Here is a 22,432-nt window from a genome sequence, read left to right on the forward strand (position 1 = left end):
ATTGCTAGCTATGGGGGTGGGACGCGCAAATCTGCCCTCACATGCTTAAAACATTAGCACTCTTGCAATATTTTGTTTATTTAACAGTATCTGATAACTGACACCGCATGCTCTGAATTATTACATCAAAATGTCTGTGCTGTTGAAATCTTGAGTATGCTGTTCAGGTGTGTATCTGTAAGCTGCAAACCTGCAATGACGCAGCAGCAGCAGAGCTGGAAGAAGAAGCAGAAGACAGCCAGTTCCACTGCGGGCCTGATAGAAGCCCTCCGGTGGCCTGATCCGGCCCCTGGGCCGCATGTTTGACACCCTTGGCATAAGGTATGGCCTTTGACTGTTGGACTTAAGGTTTGTGCTGTCTAACACAGGTCCTGGAAATAGGTAAACCCTACATCTTACAATAGCACTACAGACAAGATTAGAATTTCAACAGCCAATCCATATGCAAAAGAACCTCCTCAGGAAAGCTCCTCCATTAGCATGTCACAGCCTGGGGAACTCCTACAAGATAATGACTCAGCCCTACCCCACCTTCCTGAGTAGATATAAATTACCTGCCTACCATTTTTCTTCTCACCTTGACACAGAGAGTACTCCATCTTTCTGTGTTATACCTCTGAGGATGCCAGTCATAGCTGCTGGTGATACGTCAGGTCCTAGCACGAAATTAAATAGAACCTACCGATAAGAAACAATAAAAATAGTATCAGAGCAATCCTAAGCAGAGTTACGCCCTTTTAAACCCATGGATTCAGAAAATTGCAAGTAGATAAATAGGTACCACTTCGGTGGGAAGGGAACAGCGTTCTGTGCGCCTTGGTGTTTAGTCATGCCGGCCACATGACCACAGAAATGTCTTCGGACAGCGCTGGCTCTTCGGCTTTGAAATGGAGATGAGCACCGCAGCCCTAGAGTCGGATTCGACTGGCTTTCGAGCAAGGGGACCTTTACCTTTAATATGTAGCATATGTTAATGTTGCTTTGGTTTTCTCAATAACAGCAACTTATTATGGATGGCACTCTGTACATGATCTGTGAAAATGTCCTGTGTTTTATTAATCCTTAATTATTAAAATATATTAAATATATTTTATTTTCTATTACTTCATTAGACAAAGCTGTACACAAAATGCATAGCGGTTGTATACTATTACATTTCCCTCTGCACCATTTTGTTTCTTTTTTCCTTTGCACATGGACATCATAGTCCATTGTGTGACATTACCAGTGTGGATCTCATATTTATACACACACACATGCGCGCATGTGTGTGTGTTCTAGAAAGTAGCACTTAAGCTTCTTCTGCTGGATGTTATTCCTATAATTAGATAACTAAATTTAGAGGATAATTGTGGCAGATTTCACAAGCACTTCCTTGCAGGCTGCCCAGACCAGCAAGTGTAATTCATGCCCTAGAATTAATGCAACTGGAGGTGCCACTTGACAAGACCTCACAACCTGACCTCCTGATTCTTCCCTAACAACCAGCAATCTGTCACTGGAAGGGATCAGCCAAGTTCAATAGCTCAACTCTCTGCAGGTCTAAATACCATCAACTTCCATACCAGGGGAGATACTTATCCTATTAAGATAATAATTTTCTTAATTAATTCTTGGTTACTAAATTCCTAATTGTATAATTAGGCATTAGGTTTTTGTTGTTGTTGTCTCTGTATATGATAACTGTAGGCTTACAGAGTTAGCTGGCTCCCCCACCCCCCATTAACTTTGAGGAAAGTGTGGCAAAGAAATAGAAGATAACTTTAGGGAGAGACGATGTGCCATGGTTATACCTGTCCCCATAAAGTGAGATATGTTCCACTTGATTCACTGACCACATTCAGTAGGGCTCACTCGGAAGTGAGTATGCACTGCACCCTAATGGTGTCTTCAGATAGCAACTTCCTACTCTCTTGTTGGGCACTAGGGTAAAGGAGAATTCTTTAATCTTTGAAGAGAATCAAATTGTTCCACAGAATGCACATTATCACATGAAATAATCAAGTTGTGCCACAGAATGTACGTTATCACATGAAATAAAAATAAAGGGGGGAGTGGATGATGCATACTGGCAAGTGCAGTTGCATTTGAACTTTTGCGCCCATCTTCATAAGCAGCAGAAGAATGATAGTGAGGATAAGAAACTGGCTAGAGAGCAGAAAGCATAAGTGTTTGCATTCCAGAGATTTTACTGGTCTTCTTCGTGGTCTCTGTGCATCACACCCATGGGATTATGCAGCTGCGCTGATCCAAATCGGTGGTATGCAAAGCTCACAAAGGGATTTTCGCGCCTCTCTCCCAGGCATGCGCAGGAACCCCACTGCGCATGCCCAAGGAGGAGGGGCACGGACATCCTGCCAGTTCCTTCTGACTGCTGTCATGTCAATAACAGAAGAAAAGTACTGAAGCGACAGCAGTGGGGAAGGTCGGGCGGGTGGTGTGACTGCACAGATGACCACTTGAAGATCATCAGTTACAGGTAAGCAACCTGTTTATCTTCTTCGTGGTCTCTGTGCATCACAGCCATGGGAGATTGAAAAGCAGTGGCTCACCTGGAGGTGGGAGTTGTCGCAAATTCAATGCTCTACCGACGAAAGGACCAGATGACCAAGGTCCACTCTGTGGCATTCACGAACATCAACAGCATAGTGCTTGATGAAGGTGTTTGGAGCAGACCATGTCGCAGCCCCACAGATTGCTGACAGGGAAGCACCCCTCAAGAAGGCTGTGGATGTAGCCACAGATCTTCTGGAGTGTGCTCGCACAGGCAAAGGTAATGGGCACTTAGCCAGCAGGTAGCACAGCTTAATAGTCTTGACAATCTATTTGGAGAGATGTTGTGCTGAGTTCTTTAGCCCTGCGGAGTGGCTGGAGTGGAGACAAATAAATGATTGTCCCTCCTACTTGAACGTGTCCTATTTAGGTAAAAAAGCACCGCTCTCCTAACATCTAGAGTGTGGAGGAGTCGCTGTTGTCCATCTTCTGGGTTAGGGAAGAGATTAGGCAATAATATCTCCGAGGCTAGGTGAAATTCGGAGAGCACCTTAGGCAGAAAGGATATGTCAGGCACCAGTTTCGCACCGTCCGGTAGGAAAACAAGGAAAGGTGGGTCATGACACAGGGCCACAAGTTCACCCACCCTCCTGGGCAAGGTGATGGCGACGAGAAAGGCAGTTTTCCATGCTGCATACTTTAGCTCGCAAATCGCCATGGGCTCAAAGGGCCGCCCGATGAGATAGCGGAGCACCAGCGGTAAATTCCACAAGGGTACCGGTGAACGGATCGGTGGATACGAGTGGAGGAGACCCTTAAGAAATCTCTTTGAGACCGGGTGAGGGGGGGAAAACGGGAAAGCTGTCGAAGCCCGGAAGGTAGGAAGAAATAGTCAACAAATACACTCTGATTGGGGAGTGTGAGAGAGAGCCCCTTCTCTGCTAGCGAGAGCAGAACATCTAAGACCTGGTCAATCCTGACAGAAGCTGGGGGCATGTCAGAGGACTGTATGAAGGCAAAGAAGTGAGCTCACTTCCCACTGTAGGAACGTTGTGTGGAATCTTTCCTGGCATTGAGTAGCACAGAGGTGATTCTGTCAGAGCATGTTAAGTGTCCACGAGATAAGCTGTTAGCTTGAGCTTGTATACCTCGTGGAATAGCAGAGCTCCTCTCTCCGCTAGGAGCAGATCTGGCACCTGTGGGAGGGATGGCGCACCTTTGCTAGCGAAAGGAGATTGGCGAACCAAGGTTGCCTTGGCCACCAGGGGGCAATCAGGATGCATCTCGTGTGGACCCTCATGAGCCTTTGGACCGTCCTCAGCAGCAGCGGCAGAAGGAAGAACAAATACAGGAAGTTGTTGTCCCATGGGTAAAGGAGCCCGTCTCCCAGGGCCTTGGGATCTTGTGCTCCCCTGCAGCAAAACAGGTTGCACTTCAAATTGCACCTGCTGGCGAAGACGTCGACGTGAGGCGTACCCCACTTTTGAAACACTGGACGTAGGTAGGTCCAGTTCAGCTTCCAGTCGTGACGCTGAGAGAGACCCCTGCTTAGCAGGTCTGCATGCACATTGGACTTGCCAGCAATGTATGAGGCAATGGGAAAGATGTGCAGAGGTATGCACCAGGCCCAAAGGTCTAGAGCCAGGAGGCAGAGACTACGGGAGACCATTCCACCCTGCCTGTTGACGTAACTGAGGGCCGTCGTATTGTCAGTTAAGACAGTCACACCTTGTCCTGTGAGAAGAGGCTGGAAACATTGAAAGGCCAGTTTGATTGCCAAAAGTTCCAGAAAGTTTATGTTTCCTTGAGGTCACAGCATTCCACCTGTGACCTACAGAGAGGCCGTTGAGGTGGGCTCCCCAGCCCCACAGCGAGGCGTCGGTTGTGAGGGTGAGAGTAGGAATGAGAGGACAGAAAGGGATCCCCTCCATCAGGTTGTCCGACTGCATCCACCATAGAAGGGAATCGCGTGCCTCTTGTGGCGGAGAAAGACAAACTGATTGGGGCATTCGTAGGGGCTTGAAGTGCCGAATGAACCAAAGCTGAAGTGGTTGCATTTGCAGCTTTGCAAAGTGAAGGACTACAGTTGTAGCCACCATTAGGCCCAGAAGGCGTTGAATCTGGAAAGCAGAGGAGGTGTCTCATAGTCGAACCTGTTCTGCCAGAACGGTCAGGGTTAGTGCCCTGTCCTGGGGCAGGAAAGCTGTGCCCTCTTTGGAATCGAGTATTGCCCCTATGAACTGCACTTTTTGAGAAGGGGCTAGGCATGACTTCTTGTGGTTAACTCTGAGGCCGAGACAACTAAGGATATTGAGGGCCTGAGATATATGACGAATGAGAAGGTCCCTGGAAGGGGCAACCAGAAGCCAGTCGTCCAGGTACGGGAACACCGTCAGGCTGCAGAGGCGGAGATGTGCCACAATTACCACCATTGTCTTGGTAAAGACCAGCGGGGCTGTGCTGAGGCCAAACGGTAGACTCCTGTATTGGTAGTGGCTGCCTCATATCGTTAATCTGAGATATTTGCGATAGGCGGGGTGGATAGTTAAATAGAAATAGGCATCCTCGAGGTCGAGGGTGGCCATCCAGCATCCCTGGGACAGGAGAGGCAGTTACAGATAAGCAACCTGTTTTTCTAGTAAAATTAAAGCTTGTCAGATTTTTCAGACGCCAAGGCTTGTCTTACTGTGTTGCCTTTGCTCTGCTCCAAGACAGTCCCAGACATCACTTTTTTAAAAGTACAAAAAAGAAAATACATTTCTAGAAAGGCTTTTGACATGTACCTTTCTCTAACAAAGATTCACGATAGCCTTGTCAGTTTCCTGCACTAGTGGAATCAAAACAGCTAAATTGTTGGAGGAAAGATTAGTCTTGGAGGGGAGACATTTCAAAGTTTCATAGATGTGTTTGTGTGTTTGTGCCAAGAAGATACAGGTTTGTTGTTCCACCTCAGTGTTCTGAAAGAAAGCCATCAGGTTTTCCCTCAGTTGTAAGGTCTCCATTTGCAAACATTTAATCTTGCTCTTCTTGCTACCATGAAATCATCCAACATGAATTAATGTAGATAACTGATCTAGTGCAGGCATGCTAACAATGAGCAGAAGCAATTCAGAAGGTGAAACTGGATTTTTTTAAAAAAACCCTCACCCTTTGTTATCCTTTATGCATTTAATTATGGGAGAGCAAATAGTCATAATTTCGTTTGATATTTGTTTGCATTTTTGTTTTGGTGCTCCATTTTTTTGTTGTTTATTTTGAAAGTTCATTTAAAGTCATATAGTTGGGAAGGGTCTTTGGATTCTAGTCCAGCCCCCTGCTGAATCCAGAGTTGGAGCATCCCCCGCAGATGCTGATTGAAAATCTCCGGTGAGGGACAAAACCCTTTCCCCAGCATCATTGCTTTAGGCTATGGTCGCACAGTCATTTTGATCGGGTTTCACCGCTGTTCCCTCTCGCATTTAAAATTGCTGATCAGACGCCCACATCCGTCTCCCGCACCGAAGTGGGCTCACTCGCGCGATCCTCCCGGTTCCCTAGCGAGTTTTCCGAAATCGTGAAAATCAAGTACTTTCCAGGTATTTGCGCTTTGAATCCGCGATTTTGCCTATCTGGACAGCCATCTCTCACAATGGTTGTGATTAGGTCATCTGAACATCCTACTTCTGGTAGGGTTCGACTTTCACCATTGTGTGCATGCACAAAGAATTTTTTTTTTTAATTGTGCCGCATCGCCACTTGGTCTGTCTGGACAGTGCCTGGAGCATTCTCGCACAAAGCGAGCGGTTGGGCAAGGGATGTGTGCAAATCAAATATAAAATAATTATTATGAATACAATTATTACTGTAGGCCACAGGAATCAGTACATTGCAGAAATAAATCATCGCTATAAGAGGAATGAACAGTGATTTTCGCTTTTGCAAAGTAAACGTTGCTTTGAAAAGAAACTTCCAGACAGCCTTCTAGAAGTAAGAGAGCACCTCATGCTTTTCTTTGTTGCTTTGGTAACTAGTGAGCGCCGGCGGTTTGTTTTCGTGAGGGAGGCTTTTGTGAATTCGTACGTGAAGGTACTGATTGTTGCCAGTTTGGACCTTTATGAAGTAGTTTATTCCAGCAACCGTCTGTGTTTTATACTCCACCGCATTGAAGACCTCAAAGTCCCGCCCTTCTTTTTCTTCCACCTCTGCCTTCACCACTTGCACCAGCTCCTGGATCTCCGCCGTGGCCGCCTTGGCCTGGCTGCTCATCCCGCCGCACAGCATCTCTCCGCCGCCTCCTCCTCGTTGGTCGCCACGCAGAGAAAGGAGCCGCGGAGAAGCCAACGCCTGGCCGTCAGCTGACTGAGCTGGGCTGCGGGCGGAAGAAGGGAGGTCAGCCGGCGAGCGGGAGGGCGTCGCCGGGCCGCCTCCTCCTCCGAGGCAGCCCTTCGGGAGGGGAGGGGCCGGGATGTGTGATCATCCGAACCCGCTTAAGTGTGGAAGGGGGCTTAAAGGCGATCGCGCGTCCTTCCCCGGAGGGGAGGGCGGAGCGGATGGCCGCCGTCCCAGCCCCAGTCTCTTGACCCGCGGGCACCGCTGCCCTCCTGCAGCCGGCCTGGCCAAAGCTGGGCTCACCGCTTGCACCAGCTCCTGGATCTCCGCCGTGGCCGCCTTGGCCTGGCTGCTCATCCCGCCGCACAGCATCTCCGCCGCCTCCTCCTCGTTGGCCGCCACGCAGAGAAAGGAGCCGCGGAGAAGCCAACGCCTGGCCGTCAGCTGACTGAGCTGGGCTGCGGGCGGAAGAAGGGAGGTCAGCCGGCGAGCGGGAGGGCGTCGCCGGGCCGCCTCCTCCTCCGAGGCAGCCCTTCGGGAGGGGAGGGGCCGGGATGTGTGATCATCCGAACCCGCTTAAAAATATCCCAAATCAAATCTACAGCGGGAACAAATCGTGGCACGCTTGCCGTGTGACCACAGCCTTAGTTGTTGAACTGCTCTTGTCATTAGGAAGTCTCTCATAATGTTCAGCTAAAATCCACCCGTCTGTGACTTAAGCCTGTAAGATCTAGCCTTGCCCTTCGGAGGAGCACAGAACAAGTCTTTGCCTTCTTCTGTGCAATAGCCCTTCAGGTATTTAAAGAATAAGATCACATCTCCCCCAATCTTCTTTTCTTCGAGGCTAAACATCGCCAATTCTTTTGACATTTCTTTGCAGGGCTTCTTTTCCGAAACCCCTCTCCCAATCTTTGTGCCCCCCCCTTTTCAGATTTGTTGCTCCTTAACCTTTTTAGCTTGGAGCTTCGGTGGCTCAAGTGGTTAAGACGCTGAACTGCAGGCTGTGGAAGGTCAGTAGTTCAGCAGTTCGAGACCCGAGTTGCCTCATGACGGAGTGAGCTCCCATCTCTAGTTCCAGCTCCTGCCAACCTAGCAGTTCGAAAGCAAGAAATTGCAAGTAGATAAATAGGTACCACTTCGGTGGGAAGGGAACAGCGTTCCGTGCGCCTTGGTGTTTATTCATGCCGGCCACATGACCACGGAAACGTCTTCGGACAGCGCTGGCTCTTCGGCTTTGAAACGGAGATGAGCACCGCAACCCTAGAGTCGGACTCGACTGGCTTTCGAGCAAGGGAACCTTTACCTTTACCTTTTAACCTTTTTAGATTTGTCTCAGTCCTTCTTGAGGCATGCCATTTGTATTGTGTGTGCACACCATGGGGTTTTATGTTCAGATTATATGATATTAATGAGTACAGCATACATCCTTGATGCCTATGATACAGATAGAATGTATCAAGATGATTTATTAACGCACAAATGACACTAAAATGTGTTAATTTTACAGGAAAATTTTGGTACAGGGAAACAAAAATTGACATCAGAATGAAGAATCATATATTCAATTGACATGAAGGAGGAACTAAAACAAATTGGGGATTTTTGGATTGAAAAAATTGGGATAACCCGTATATTTAACCCTTTGTTCCCAGAAAGGGTTAACCCCTTCCTTCTCCTCCCTTATCAGCATCCTCAACACCTGAAACACAGAAATGCTGCCCTCTTTGTGATGAGTTACACAGCAAGAAGGAACATGTGAACTGTTTCTCAAGCAAGGAAAATTGTTGTTGTTGTTTAGTTGCACAGTCGAGTCCGACTCTTCATGACCCCATGGACCAGATCATGCCAGGCCCTCCAGTCTTCCATCGTCCTCCAGAGTTTGTTTAATTTCACGTTCGTTGCGTCAATAACACTGTCTAACCATCTCATCCTTTGCCGTCCCCATCTTCTTTGACCTTCAGTCTTTCCCAGCATTAGGGACTTCTCCAGTGAGTGCTCCCTTCTCATTTGGTAGCCAACATATTTGAGCTTCAGCTTCAGTATCTGGCCTTCCAGGGAATAGTCAGGGTTGATTTCTTTTAGGATTGACTGATTTGATCACCTTATAGCCCAAGGGACTCTCAAGATTCTTCTCCAGTACCATAATTCAAAAGGATCTGTTCTTTGGCACTTGGTCTTCCTTATGGTCCAACTCTCACCGGCATACATTATCATTATTTATTTATTACATTCTATTTGTATACCGCTCACCCCCTGAGGGCTCTGAGCGGTTCTCATTACATTATACAACACATCCTACCTAGGGCTACACATACAATGAAGGGGGCGTGACTGGCCTAACAGGCACCCTCTGGCGAAGTCTTTGTTGTTCTTAGGGGATGAGAGCGTAGCAATCAGGCATCCACCATTCTCCCCGACCAACTGCCACCCATCACGAATCTTTTTAAGGGCGGCATCTGTCTTCTTGTCTGCGGGGTTGCGTATGGAACCCTGGCTGTCCTCTGACAGCAGACTGGCAGATTGGAGCGCAGCCACTGGCACATCAACCAGAGGTACCTGCAATAGCTCATTGGCATAGTTAGGTAGGTCATAAAGCTTCCCCATGAAGGCAGGGAACTGTTTGTTTGCAGTGGGTCTGTCCCATTCGACCCTCAATTGACGTTCAAAGTATGCAGGGAAAGGAAAAACATTTTCCACCCTCTCCTCAGATGGAAAGAACTCAGAGTTCCCACAGAAACTGGACTCGAGCTTGGACCCTGCAGCTCTTTGTAAGGTTATTGATACATCTCTGTTATCTTAGTAGTAAAACATGAAGGCTACTAATGCAAAAGTGTCAAGCAAGCAATCACAGTCTGTTTAACTAAGGTGAAAATATCATGGAATTAAAGTTATGGTTTCTCTTCAGATCGCATAAATCTTTCGCCTTTTATGATCTTAGTTATTTGATGCTGAGTTTCAAGGCAACTTTTCCGCTCTCCTCTTTCAACCTTAGCAAGAAACTCTTTAGGTCCTCCTCACTTTCTGCCATTAGAGTGGTATCGTCTGCATATCTGAGGTTGTTGATGTTTTTCCCGGCAATCTTAATTCTGGCTTGTGATTCATCCAGGCTGCAATTTTGCATGACGCACTCTGCATATAAATTAAATAAGCAGGGTGACAGTATACATCCTTGTCGTACTTCTTTTCCTATGCTAAACCAATCAGTTGTTCCATATCCGGTTCTAACTGTTGCTTCTTGACCCTTATACAGGTTTCTCAGGAGACATGTGAAGTGGTCTGGTACTCCCATCTCTTTCAGGACTTGCCACAGTTGGTTGTGATCCACACAATCAAAGGCGTTAGCGTAGTCAATGAAGCAGAAGTAGATGTTTTTCTGATACTCCCTTGCTTTCTCCATAATCCAGCAAATGTTGGCAATTTGATCTCTAGTTCCTCTACCTCTTCGAAACCCAGCTTGTACTTTTGGCAGTTCTCTAAGTAAGAACATAAGAATATATGAACATATGAAAAGCCAACTTTGGATCAGGCCAATGGCCCATACAGTCCAACACTCTGTCACACAGTGGCCAAAAATACCAGGTGCCATCAGGAGGTCCATCAGTGGGGCCAGGACACTAGAAGCCCTCCCACAGCTCCCCCCCCCCAAGCACCTACAATACAGTGCATCATTTGCCCCATACTGAGATTTTCTATCTATACCTTGTGGCTATCCACGTACTGCTGTAGCCTAGCTTGTAGATTCTTGAGCATGACCTTGCTAGCGTGTGAAATGAGTGCAATTGTGCGATAGCTTGAACATTCCTTGGCATTGCCCTTCTTTGGGATTGGAGTGTAAACTGACCTTTTCCAATCCTGTGGCCACTGTTGCATTTTCCTAATTTGCTGGCATATTGATTGCAGCACTTTAAGAGCATCATCTTTTAGGACTTTGAATACCTCAGCCAGGATACCATCATCTCCACTAGCTTTGTTGTTAGTAATGCTTTCTAAGGCCCATTTGACTTTGCACTCCAAGATGTCTGGCTCGAGGTCAGTGATCACACCGTTGTGGTTGTCAAGGCCACTGAGGTCCTTCTTCTATAGTTCTTCTGTGTATTCTAGTCCCTTAAACCTATTTTTCACCTCCAGTGTGTATTCATAAGGGATGTGATCTATGTCAAACCTGAATGGCCTAGTGGTTTCCCCAACTTTCTTCAGTTTAAGCCTGAATTTTGCAATGAGTAACTGATGATCTGAGCCACAGTCAGCTCTAGGTCTTGTTTTTACTGAGTGTATGGAGCTTTTTCATCTTTGACTGCAAGTGATACAATCAATCTGATTTCGGTGTTGCCCATCTGGTGATGTCCATGTGTAGAGTCTCCTCTTAGGTTGTTGGAAGAGGGTGTTCGCTATGACGAGTGTGTTCTCTTGACAAAACTCTGTTAGCCTTTGCCCGGCTTCATTTTGTTCTCCTTGTCCGTTATTCTGGTTACCCTTTGACTCCCTACTTTAGCATTCCAGTCTCCTGTGATGATAAGGACATCTTTTTTTGGTGTTAGTTCTAGGAGGTGTTGTAGGTCTTCATAGAACCAGTCCACTTCAGCCACTTCTACATCAGTGGTTGGGGCATAGACTTGGATTACTGTGATGTTGAATGGTTTGCCTTGGATTTGGCCCAAGATATTTCTGTTGTGTTTGAGATTGTATCCCATTACTGCCTTTCTCACTCTCTTGTTGACTATAAAGGCCATACCTTTTTTTTTACTGACTTTTTGGGCACAGTAATAGATATAATGGTCTTCTGAGTTAAATTCACCCATTCCCGTCCACTTTAGTTCACTGATTCCCAAAATGTCGATGTTCAGTCTTGCCATCTCATTTTTTACCACATCCTTCTTACCTTGATTCATAGATCTTACATTCCAGGTTCCTGTGCAGTATTGTTCTTTGCAGCATTGGACTTCCCTTTCACCATCAGACACATCCACAGCTGAGCGTCCTTTCGGCTTTGGCCCAGCCATTTCATTCTTTCTGGGGTTACTTGTACATGCCCTCTGTTCTTCCCCAGTAGCATATTGGACACCTTCCAACCTGAGGGGCTCATCTTCTGGCATCATATCTTTTAGTCTTTGGTTACTGTCCATAGGTTTTTCTTGGCAAAGATACTGGAGCGGGTTGCCATTTCCTTCTCCAGTTGATCACATTTTGTCCGAGTTCTCCATTGTGGCCTGTCCATCCTGGGTGGCCCTCCACGGCATAGCCTGCAGCCTCATTGAACTATGCAAGCCCCCTATCCATGTCAAGGCAGCGATCCATGAGAAAGAAGGAAAACAGGAGGTATCAGTCAGAAGGTCCCTCAAATGTGTAGCTAAGGAGGAAGCCTTTTTCATGCTCTAGAGCTTGAGTTGTACTTTCAGCTGTTACTGTGATCTGGCAAGGCTGTACGCAGAGGTCTTTAAGTTTTCTGTTATCCCCGCCACAACTCATGCAGTGCATCTTCCAGGTTACTTTTATTTACTTATTTATTTAAAATATTTCTATCCTGCTTTTCAGAAAGGGCTTATATGAAGGTTATTAAGGAGATTCTGCCCTGAGCTTTCAACTGTTTTGAGGTTTATTCATGAAAATGTCCAGGAGTTGTGAACTTTTAATAAATGTTTTTCATATCAGCATAGAACAGGACACTGTCCATTTATTTATTTATTTTATTTAAGCAATGTGTTACCCTGCCAGGAAACAAAGCTGCTTACAAAAGCACGTAAATGGAACTTAAATAATATCTTAAACAGACTGATTTCAATTTATTAAATAAACAGAAGGGGCGACAAGGCTGCATCTTGAGCAGATTCTGAAACCCATGGCCATAGGCTGTGAGCCACAGCCCAAGACCCCTTTAGCTCACACTAAAAGACTTTGCTTTAAGTACCTGCAGGCAGGAGGGAGACAAACAGTCAACTGGATGTTCTATAGCTTGCAAGATGTTCCCCAAAAGCCTTTGCTGTGCACAAGGAGCCTCTAGCCATGCCCAGGCTTTTAAGTACCTGCAGGCAGGAGGGAGACAAATGCTCAGTTAGATGCTCTATAACTGCCAAGATGTTCCCAGTGTCCTCAGAAAGGATTATGAAATTGACAAGGCACTCTCGTTTAGTGTTATGTAGGGCATGTTTTTATAGAACAGGGAACAACTTTCGACAGTTTTAAGCGGGGGAGAATGGTCAATGAAATGGTGGGGAATTGCTGTGCTTGAAGAAATAGCTTTGATCATGTAGGAATGGAAAAGTAGCTTTGCTGGGGGTTAATTGTTGAGAGGAAACAGCTTTTCTGGTATGAGAATTGCTGTGTGGTGGAAGTCGTAGCATAACAGTTTTAGAATGCATTTCTGCCTTGATTTCTCTGAAGAATGTGTGCTTTGGGGCCTTTTAAGAAGCAGGCATAACAATGCATGAGGAACCACTGAATTATATGATTGAATATGCCCTTCATATCCTAGTGTGTCATATCTTGGGGCCTTATATCTTCAGTGTTCTACTCACTGAACATTTAATTAAAACAAGAGCAAGCAATCTCTTTGAATTACAGGTGTGGCAAATTGTTGAGGTTTATTTTTTTTCTCCTCTAAAAGAGCACAAAGCAAGGGGCTTTTGGAGGACAAATCTAAAGGCTTTAGGAAATGAATTGTTCCAGTGCAGTGCTCAGCTAGAACAGGAATGAGGTAGTAAAATGAAAGAATTCTAGGTGTAAAGATTAAAGGAGTTATGAGCCTTGGCAAATGACCTAGTTTTGGTCTTGGAAAATCCTTTAGAGGGAATTGAAACTTTAATGTCTGAATTGAAAGCATTTGGTGGAGTAGCAGGTTTTAAGGTTAATAAACAGAAGACTAAGATGTTAACAAAAATATGAAAATACAAGATCAAACAAATCTGATAAACAAAATGGGCTTTAAAATTGAAAAGAAGGTAAAATATCTGGGTATCACTTTGACAAATATGAATTGTATGTTGTTTCAAAATAATTATGTTAAAGCTTGGAATGAAATTAAAAAAATATGCGTTGAGATGGAACAAAGTTCAATTGTCACTTTTGGGGATAATATCTGTGATTAAGTTGAATGTTTTACCTAGAAAACATGCTCCATGTGTCCTGAAAGGCATCTTCCTGTCTCTGGAGAAAAAAGACATCCTGGAATTTTGAAAAGGGATGCTAGAAGCATCCGTGTCATGTGGACCATTTTCTAAGTCATGTCTAGTTTTAAAGCTTGTTCTCAATATAGAAGAGGGTGTTGTGGCCAGCCAAGCTCAGCAGACCAAAGGGACACAGAGAACTCCTCGAGAAAGACGGGGTCAGCATACCTGACCCAAGCCCACAGCCAGTGGCAGAGGTACTGCAGGAGGAGGCCGTCTCTGAGGGGCCAGATATAGATTCTTAGCCAGGAACCAGTACATTGGCCCCTCAGGTTCCTAACTCTGGGCTGGTAATAGAAAGCCAGTTGCCAGTCAGTTCACCCCCCTTATCACCAGAGCTTTAGGAATATCATTAGAAGAAGGTTAGGAGAGACCTTCAAGCCAGAAGGCACAGTGCCCATCTAGCAGCACAGCACCAGCCCAGCTTCAGCAACGGGGATGAGTGTTTGCAGGAGCAGGACTGAGACAGCCAGCAGGTGCATGATGCAATGCCGGTGGTTACTGTGTGTCAGCAGCCAGGAAAGAGGGGTGAGGAGAGAACTTTTTTCTAATAGCTTAAGAAGGGAACACAGCCATTTTTTAAATATATATATATATTACTAGGAATAAGGCCCATTGTGGAAATAAATACGAGCTCTAGAAAGAGGCTCTGGGAGAGTGCCCCAGCCTTGGGCACTCAGTGTCAATTTGCTGTGGTGACCTCAGCAGGATATAATGACACAGTCCACCATTTTCTCCATAGGAACTAATCTCTGCTACCTGAAGAGCAGTTGTAATTTTGAGTGATCTCCAGCCCTCACCTGGAGATTGACAACAATTGTTACCCAGGAGGAAATGGCTGGTTTTGAGGGTGGAGTCTATGGCATTTTATCTGTCTGAGGTCCAGCCCCTCCTCAAACCCCACACTCTCCAGGCTCCACCCCTCAAATCCCCAGGAATTTCTCAACATGGAGCCCCCACCTGGATATTGGCAACAATGGTTCCCCAGGAGGGAATGGCTGGTTGGGAAGGTGGAGAGTCTATGGCATTGTATCTGTTTGAGGTCCCACCCCTCCTGAAACCTCACCCTCTCCAGGCTCCATCCCTCAAATCTCCAGGAATTTCCCACCGGGAGTTGGGAACCCCATCTCCTTCCCAGCCAATCTTTAACCCACCTTTATTTCCCCCTTACTCTTCAGCTTTCCATCTCCCCCCCCCAACTGCAGCCTATACTGTCTTCTGAAGCCCTGACTGCCACGTCACATTGGCTGTCATGGGGAGACCATCTCAGCAGGGTATAAGGACACAGTCCACCATTTTCTCCAGGGGAACTGATCTCTGCCATCTGGAGAGCAGTTGTAATTCTGAGTGATCTCCAGCTCTCACCTGGAGATTGGTAACAATTGTTCCCCAGGAGGAAAAGTAGTCTTTCTATGCAATGGGGTCCAAAGCAGCTTACATCATTCTCCTCTTCCCCTTTTGACTTGCACAACAACCCTGTGAGGTAGGTTAGGCTGAAAGTCTGTGACTGGTCCAAAATCACCCAGTCAGCTGCCACAGCAAAAACCTGGGTCTAGCAGACACTGCTCTGAAGCGCTGACTGCTACGCCTAGGGTAGCCAGCCTCCAGGTATCACAACTGAACTCCAGACAACAGATCTCCCCCCCCCCAGAAAAAAACTGCTTTTGAGGGTCTCCTCTATGGCATTCTCTTCAGCTGAGGCCTGAGAGCCAGTTTGGTGTAGTGGTTAAGTGTGCAGACTCTAATCTGGGAGAACCAGGTTTGATTCCCCACTCCTCCACTTGCACCTGCTGGTGTGACCCTGGATCAGTCACAAGCTCTGGCACAGCTGTTCCTGAAGGAGCAGTTTGTGTCAGAGTTCTCTCAGCCCCACCCACCTCACAGGGTGTCTGTTGTGGAGAGGGGAAGGGAAAGGAGTTTGTAAGCCGCTCTGAGACTCCAAGTGAAGGGCGGGGTATAAATCCAATCTCTTCTCTCCTCTCTCTTCTTCTCCCCTCCCCACACCCTGGTTTCCGTAGACTCTACCATGAAATCTCCAGGAATTTCCCTACCTGGAGCTGGCAAACCTAGTTGGGACTGGCCCCGATGTGTTTTCTCCGAAAGGCCAAAATAGGTGTGGAAAGGGCCTTTTACTGACAGAACCAAGCTTGGTTGTTTAGCAACAGGCACTGAGGGAAAGTAGGGTTGCCAGCTCGGAGTAGGGAAATACCTGGAGATTTGGGGGGCGGATCCTGTGGAGGGCAGCGTTGGGGAGGGGCGGAAGGACTCATCAGGGTGTAATGCCATAGGGTCTACCCTCCAAAGCAGCCTATTTCTCCAGGCAGGGCCAGCCGGAGGTGTTTCTGTGCCCTAGGCAGGGCACAGATGCCAACCTCCCAGTGGGGCCTGGAGACCTCCCTTTTGCCGCCGCCACCTCCTCCCCCTGCCGCCACCACGCACGTCCTTGGTGATCCGCTGGCAAGCACCAATCTGCCCCCTCTGGAACAGCGGCTGATCCTTATCGGCTCCCCAGGTGGGGGGGAGCAGCGCCATGGCTCAGAGTGGGGAATTGTCCTGCCCCCACCTGGGTTCTGCAGCTGTCTCTGCATTCAAATGGATCACAGCTGCTTACCTCCCCCGCCGGGCTTCTCCTCTATGGCTGGGCGGGCAGAGGCAAAGCCCTCCCCTTCCCCCCCCGGCCGCGCTGCTTTTTCTGGGCCGCTCTCCGAACCCCAAACAGACCCAGCGGCGGTACCAATCCCAGTCACGCTTTGCAGCCATGGGCGGATTGGCCACCTCCTCCTCCGCCTTCCAATGAGCCTTTACATGTTTCCCAATGGCTCATGGGAATGCTTTTGAAAGACTCCTCATGACCTAGGTAGGACTGGGCTAGCAGAAAGGGGAGGGGGGTTGTTAGAGATGTATTGTAGGTGCTACACTTGAGTGCCCTTCTAAGTTTTCTTGCCCTGTGGAAGGAAACTCAAAAGGCATTTAAATGCCTTCTAGGCTGTCTTTTCCCAGGTCCCATTATGCCCCCCCCAAGAATTCCACAGTGGGCGGGAGAGGGAAGCCTGAGGGCAGGACTGTGAGGGTCTCTCCTCAAAAATAAGGTTTCTACACACACATACACAAACACACCACACAACCCCCCAGTAAGATTTCTGGCATGGCTATTTGTGGGGCAGGGCTTTTAATTAAGGGGGCAGGGGCCCAAATGCCCCACTGTAGCTACGGTCCTGGTGTGATGCAGCAGCAAAGAAGGCAAATTCAATCAACATTGTGTTTAGGACACGAGATGTGATAGTACCACTGTATACTGCACTGGTCAGGTGCCATTTGTGTCCAGTTCTGAAGGCTTTTTTATAGGAAGTACATGCAAACTTTAGAGTGGATGCAGAGGAGAGTGATGAGGATGATGAGGGGTTTGGAGACAAAGCCTTATGTCAGACTCCCTGGTCAAGTCACTCTTAAGCACACTGTCTTTGGCAGTAAAGCTTTATTGAGTAGAACAAGTTCCAGGCATGATCAATACCGTGTCAGTTCTAAAGGCATAGATATAGATAGTTCAAACTATAACCCCTCCTGAAGCTCACACATACATCATGTCACACACAGCCAGGCTCCTCCATCTCTACTCCCCTTCTCATGGGAATATATGATCCCATTATCTACTATAGGCCAGCACTGGAAGCTTCAAGGACATCTCCCTGTGAACAGAGGCGCATCTTCATGGAAACGTTCCGCCATCTATGATAGAGCAGTCACACACACCCTGCACTCACTCCCCCCACCCAAGGAATTCCCCTCCCCCAGCATCTATGGCAAACCATGTGAACCGAAGCGAAGCATGGTTTGACATTCTGCACCCCCCCCAAGCCCCATTCACCCTCCTGGCTTGAGGGGATGCCGCTTATCAAAAGCACACACCAATTTTGAAGCCTTAACATGCCTAGATTCAACCCATCCATTATGGGAGGGGTCAAAGTCGTTCCATTTGACCAAATAGTACAGTCACCCCCTCTTCCTTTTAGCATCGAGAATGAAAATCGCCACTCTCCCTCTCCTCAAGTCCTTGATTGGTGCAGGACCGAGAACATGGGCAGAGCAAGTTGGGAGAGAGCTACCATCTCCCTATCTCGCACCCAGGTCTCGGTCATGCATGCCAGGTCTACTTGTCGTTCTACGGCAAAATCCCGAAGGACTACAGCCTTGTTATTGATGGACCTGGCGTTGCACAGTACCAATGACGGAGGGGGGTTATTAATCCTGGTCCCACCGCTGACAACCTTCGGGATGGGTCGCAGGCTGGAAGGGTGCCGAGCAGTCCCATTTTTCCGCATCCTTCCCTGAACACTCTGCCTGGACCCACCGCCATCCTTCCCCTTCCCCAAGAGCACCGGAATCTGCTGTCCCAGCATTTCAGCCCCGGCCAGTCCACGCAGACACTTCAGACTGCTAATGGCTCACTGAGTGAGCTGATCTCCCACTAACGCTGCAAAAAATTAACTCCTGATGCTGACCACTGACAGTGTACAATTATAACAATCTACCTAATATTCAAACAATTTATAACAATCTACCTAAACAATCAAAAATCTATCAGAAAATTTCCCTAAATTAGCAGATCCCCTCCCTCCCCAGCATCCCCACTACCCCAGAATTTCCAGTCCAGGAAGGTTTCAATCACTGGGTCCGACCCTCAGCCAAACCTCAACCAGGGAAAGAAGGAAACAGCAACATCTCTCCCTGCGAGTCAATTGATTTACAGACCAGCCACTAGGGGCTCTCTGCTCTCTTAGCTCAGCCCAGTTGCACGGTCTGAGTTTCGCTCCCCGTTCTTCAAGGCTCCCCAATTTGTCAAGTTCCAGTACAACACGAAAGGGGTCCACAGCTACCCAGCAGACTTGGCTCCTCTTCTTGGGCTCCCCTACTGCCGCACTCCCGCAGCTCATGGTCCCCCGGCGGCTCTCGATGGGGCGGCTCAACTGCTACCGCCGCTCCCATTGCCGTAGCCAGAATGGATCTGTAGCTACCCGGCTCCGTGTCTTCCCGTTTCCCGGCCTCCTTGTGGGGCTCCAAGGAAGGGGAAAATCCTGCCCCAGCGCCCCCACCGATGCCCCTGGGTCTACCGCCGCCGCCGCCACCGAGGGGCTCACCACAGCAGCTGTTGGGCGCCCAACTGTCGTCGAAGAGGCTCTCCAGCCTCGCCCCCAAAGCAAGTGCCGCGCCGCCCAAACTCCAGCCACACAGCCGGCGGCCACTCTACTGGCGCTGGGGAGAACCACACGCCAGTCCCCGGTGGTAAGTGGAGGAGCTCTTTTTAGCCAGGCCAGACCGGCCGGTCTAGGTCACCTCAATGAATTGAGTCCACGTCGAGGGGGATGATAGCCAGTGGTGCGTTTTCGCACCCCACATACGCACCCAATTTCAGAGTCACTCTGCCGCATATTCCCAAATTGGAGCAGGTGTTGTTAACATATATATATATATATATATATATAGTATCAGATTGATCTAATTTCTGTGCACTGAGAACAAGCAAGTCCCAGGTTACAAACTGAACTCTCCAATCCAAGAACAAGATGCATTTCTTCCTTTAGGAGGTGCGATTGTCAGAAGAAAATAAAGTTTCAGTTTTGTTTATATATATATATATATGCGCTCTTTCTGCAGCGCCAGGATCTTCATTGTACTTTAAGTAGTGTGTTTAACACTGTGAAACAGTCTCTCTTGTGAGGTGGTGGACTCTTTGTCAGAGACTTTTAAACATTGGTTGGATGCTTATTTGTCAGGATTATTATAGCTGTAGCTCCTACACGGTAGGGGTTGGACTAGATGACCCTGGTGTCACCTTCAACTAGGAGGTTAAACAAACAAATAAATCAGATGTCCAGAGATTTATCTTTAGTTAGGGGAAATATTTGTATCTATATACCTATCCATCTTCATATATACAAATATGCAGGGCTATTTTTGGGCAGGAACGCACAGGAACGGAGTTCCAGCTGGCTCCCGTTGTCCACGCCCAGCAGGAACTAATTAGCATAATAGGCCACACCCAACAGCAGGACCTCATTAGCATAATAGGCCACACCCAACAGCAGAAACCCATTAGGATTGGCTACATTAGGGGTGTGTGGCCTAACATGCAAAGGAGTTCCTGCTACAAAAAAAGGCCCTGGGTTTTGACAACAAAATAACAAGCAAAAGGTGGGTGTGGCTGGATAACCACACTTCTAGTAACATGTGGGTGTGGCCTAATGTGCTAATGAGCTGTGTTGTCAGGGGTGTGGCCCAATATGCAAATGAGTTCCTGCTGTTGGGTGTGGCCTATTATGCTAATGAGTTCCTGCTGGGCTTTTTCTACAAAAAGAGCCCTGCAAATATATGTAAATTTGTATATATGTATCTTCATGGGGCCACGGTGGCCTAGAGGTTAAGATGCTGAAGCTGCAGACCGGAAGGTCTGTAGCTTGGCAGTTCGAGACCCTAATGCCACATGACAGAGTGAGCTCCCGCCTCTGGCCACAGCTCCTGCCAACCTAGCAGTTTGAAAGCAAAAAATTGCAAGTAGATAAATAGGTACTGCTTTGGTGGGAAGGTAACAGCCTTCCATGTGCCTCAGCATTTAGTTATTACCATGGAACCGTCTTCGGACAGTGCTGGCTCTTTGGCTTGGAAACGGAGATGAGCACCGCCCCTGGAGTCAGATTCGACTAGCTTTTGAGCAAGGGGAACCTTTACTTTTACCTATCTATCTTCATGGAGACACATTGAAGAAGGATAACAAACCGACTCTGTCTGCCCGCCCTGCAAATCAAGAAGTCTTTAATTTGGAGAGCACAAATGTGAACAGTATGCAGTCCAAAGAGCCAGTGATTCAGTCAGAGTAAGTGAAAAAGACCACACTTGCTGGAGAGGATTTAGAAGGAGGCAGTTTCTCTAGAGAATGATCTACTCCCAATCTATGTTCAGACCAACTCAGGTGTACACTAACTTAGGTTCTAACTTGGCATGCTGTATTTTTCCTTTAAATTGTTGCTGAAGGATGTCAATGTTTAAGCCTGTTACCAAATGCCCAGGGAGGCTGGAATTTTTCTTGAGTGTTTCCATTTTTAGCCTCAGATTTTTGACCATTTATTCTTTCACACAGAGACAGTTCACTTTGGCCAATGTACATGACAGAAAAGCATTGTTGCTGCACACCGGGAGGCTCCAGGTTGTAAGTTTAGGTAGGCATAGCTTTTGTTACCATGGCACATCCCTAAAAAGAGCTTCTGGAGACGGGCTTCGTTGAAATAATTGGCCCCAATGAATATAATTGTTTTAAAGTATATAGCCAACTTATGCCCTGATGATAGGGTTGCCAACTTCCATGTGGGGCCTGCAAATCTTGCAATATTGCAGCTGATCTCAAGACAACCAAGATTAGTTCTCCTGGAGAAAATAGCAGCTTTGGCCAGTAGACTCTATGAAATTACACCCTACTGAGGTCCCTCTCCTCCCCAAACTCTGCCCCCCCCAGGCTGCACCCTTCCAATCTCCAGGTATTACCCAACCCAGAGTTGGCAACCCTATCTGATGATCACTCGTTGAAATCATTTCTGTGTCCCATTTCTAAGCCTCCTTACACAACTATAAGCTCCTGTGAATTCAGTGGGGCTTACTTGTGGGCCAGTTTGGTGTAGTGGTTAGGTACGCAGACTCTAATCTGAGAGGACCAGGTTTGATTCCCCGCTCCTCCACTTGCACCTGGCTGGATGACCTTGAGCAAGCCGTAGTTCTGATAAGAGCTGTTCTTGAAAAAGAGCAGTTTCTGTCAAGAGCTCTCTCAGCCCCACCTACCTCACAAGGTGTCTGTTGTGGGGAGGGGGAGGGAAAGGAGTTTGTAAGCCGCTCTGAGACACCTTTGGGTAGTGAAGGGTGGGGTATAAATCCAATCTCTTCTTCTTCTTCTTCTTGAAAAAGAGCAGTTTCTGTCAAGAGTTCTCTCAGCCCCACCTGCCTCACAGGGTGTCTGTTGTGGGGAGGGGAAGGGAAGGGAGTTTGTAAGCCGCTCTGAGACACCTTTGGGTAGTGAAGGGTGGGGTATAAATCCAATCTCTTCTTCTTCTTGAAAAAGAGCAGTTTCTGTCAAGAGCTCTCTCAGCCCCGCCTACCTCACAGGGTGTCTGTTGTGGGGAGGGGAAGGGAAGGGAGTTTGTAAGCCGCTCTGAGACACCTTTGCGTAGCGAAGGGCAGGGTATAAATCCAATCTCCTCCTCCTACTACTACTCTTTCTTCTTCTTAGCGTGCACAGATGTTTCAGTTGTAGAGATTAGGGTTCAAAATGTTTGTAATAATTTTGGATCCAGATTTCATGACAGGCACTGTTTCTGTTATCCTGATTTTTCAGGAGTGTTGATACTGATTCAGGGTTGGTTTGAGTTGTTTTTTTTGGGGGGGGGGGGGGGGTCCCTGGACATTCAATACCATTATTTTTGGCATTTTTC

At 47.5% G+C, this 22,432-nt stretch overlaps 1 protein-coding gene and 1 pseudogene across 1 annotated transcript in view; one reads left to right on the forward strand and one right to left on the reverse strand.

The window, feature by feature from the left end:
* The window catches only part of SHISA9 (shisa family member 9), a 391,212-nt gene that overhangs the window by 296,204 nt on the left and 72,576 nt on the right, over nt 1-22,432 (forward strand). The window lies entirely within an intron of this gene.
* LOC107114074 lies at nt 6,454-6,753 on the reverse strand (annotated as a pseudogene).

Source organism: Gekko japonicus, unplaced genomic scaffold, assembly GCF_001447785.1.
Source record: "Gekko japonicus isolate JY-2015 unplaced genomic scaffold, Gekko_japonicus_V1.1 scaffold1657, whole genome shotgun sequence".
Classification (NCBI taxonomy): domain Eukaryota; kingdom Metazoa; phylum Chordata; class Lepidosauria; order Squamata; family Gekkonidae; genus Gekko; species Gekko japonicus.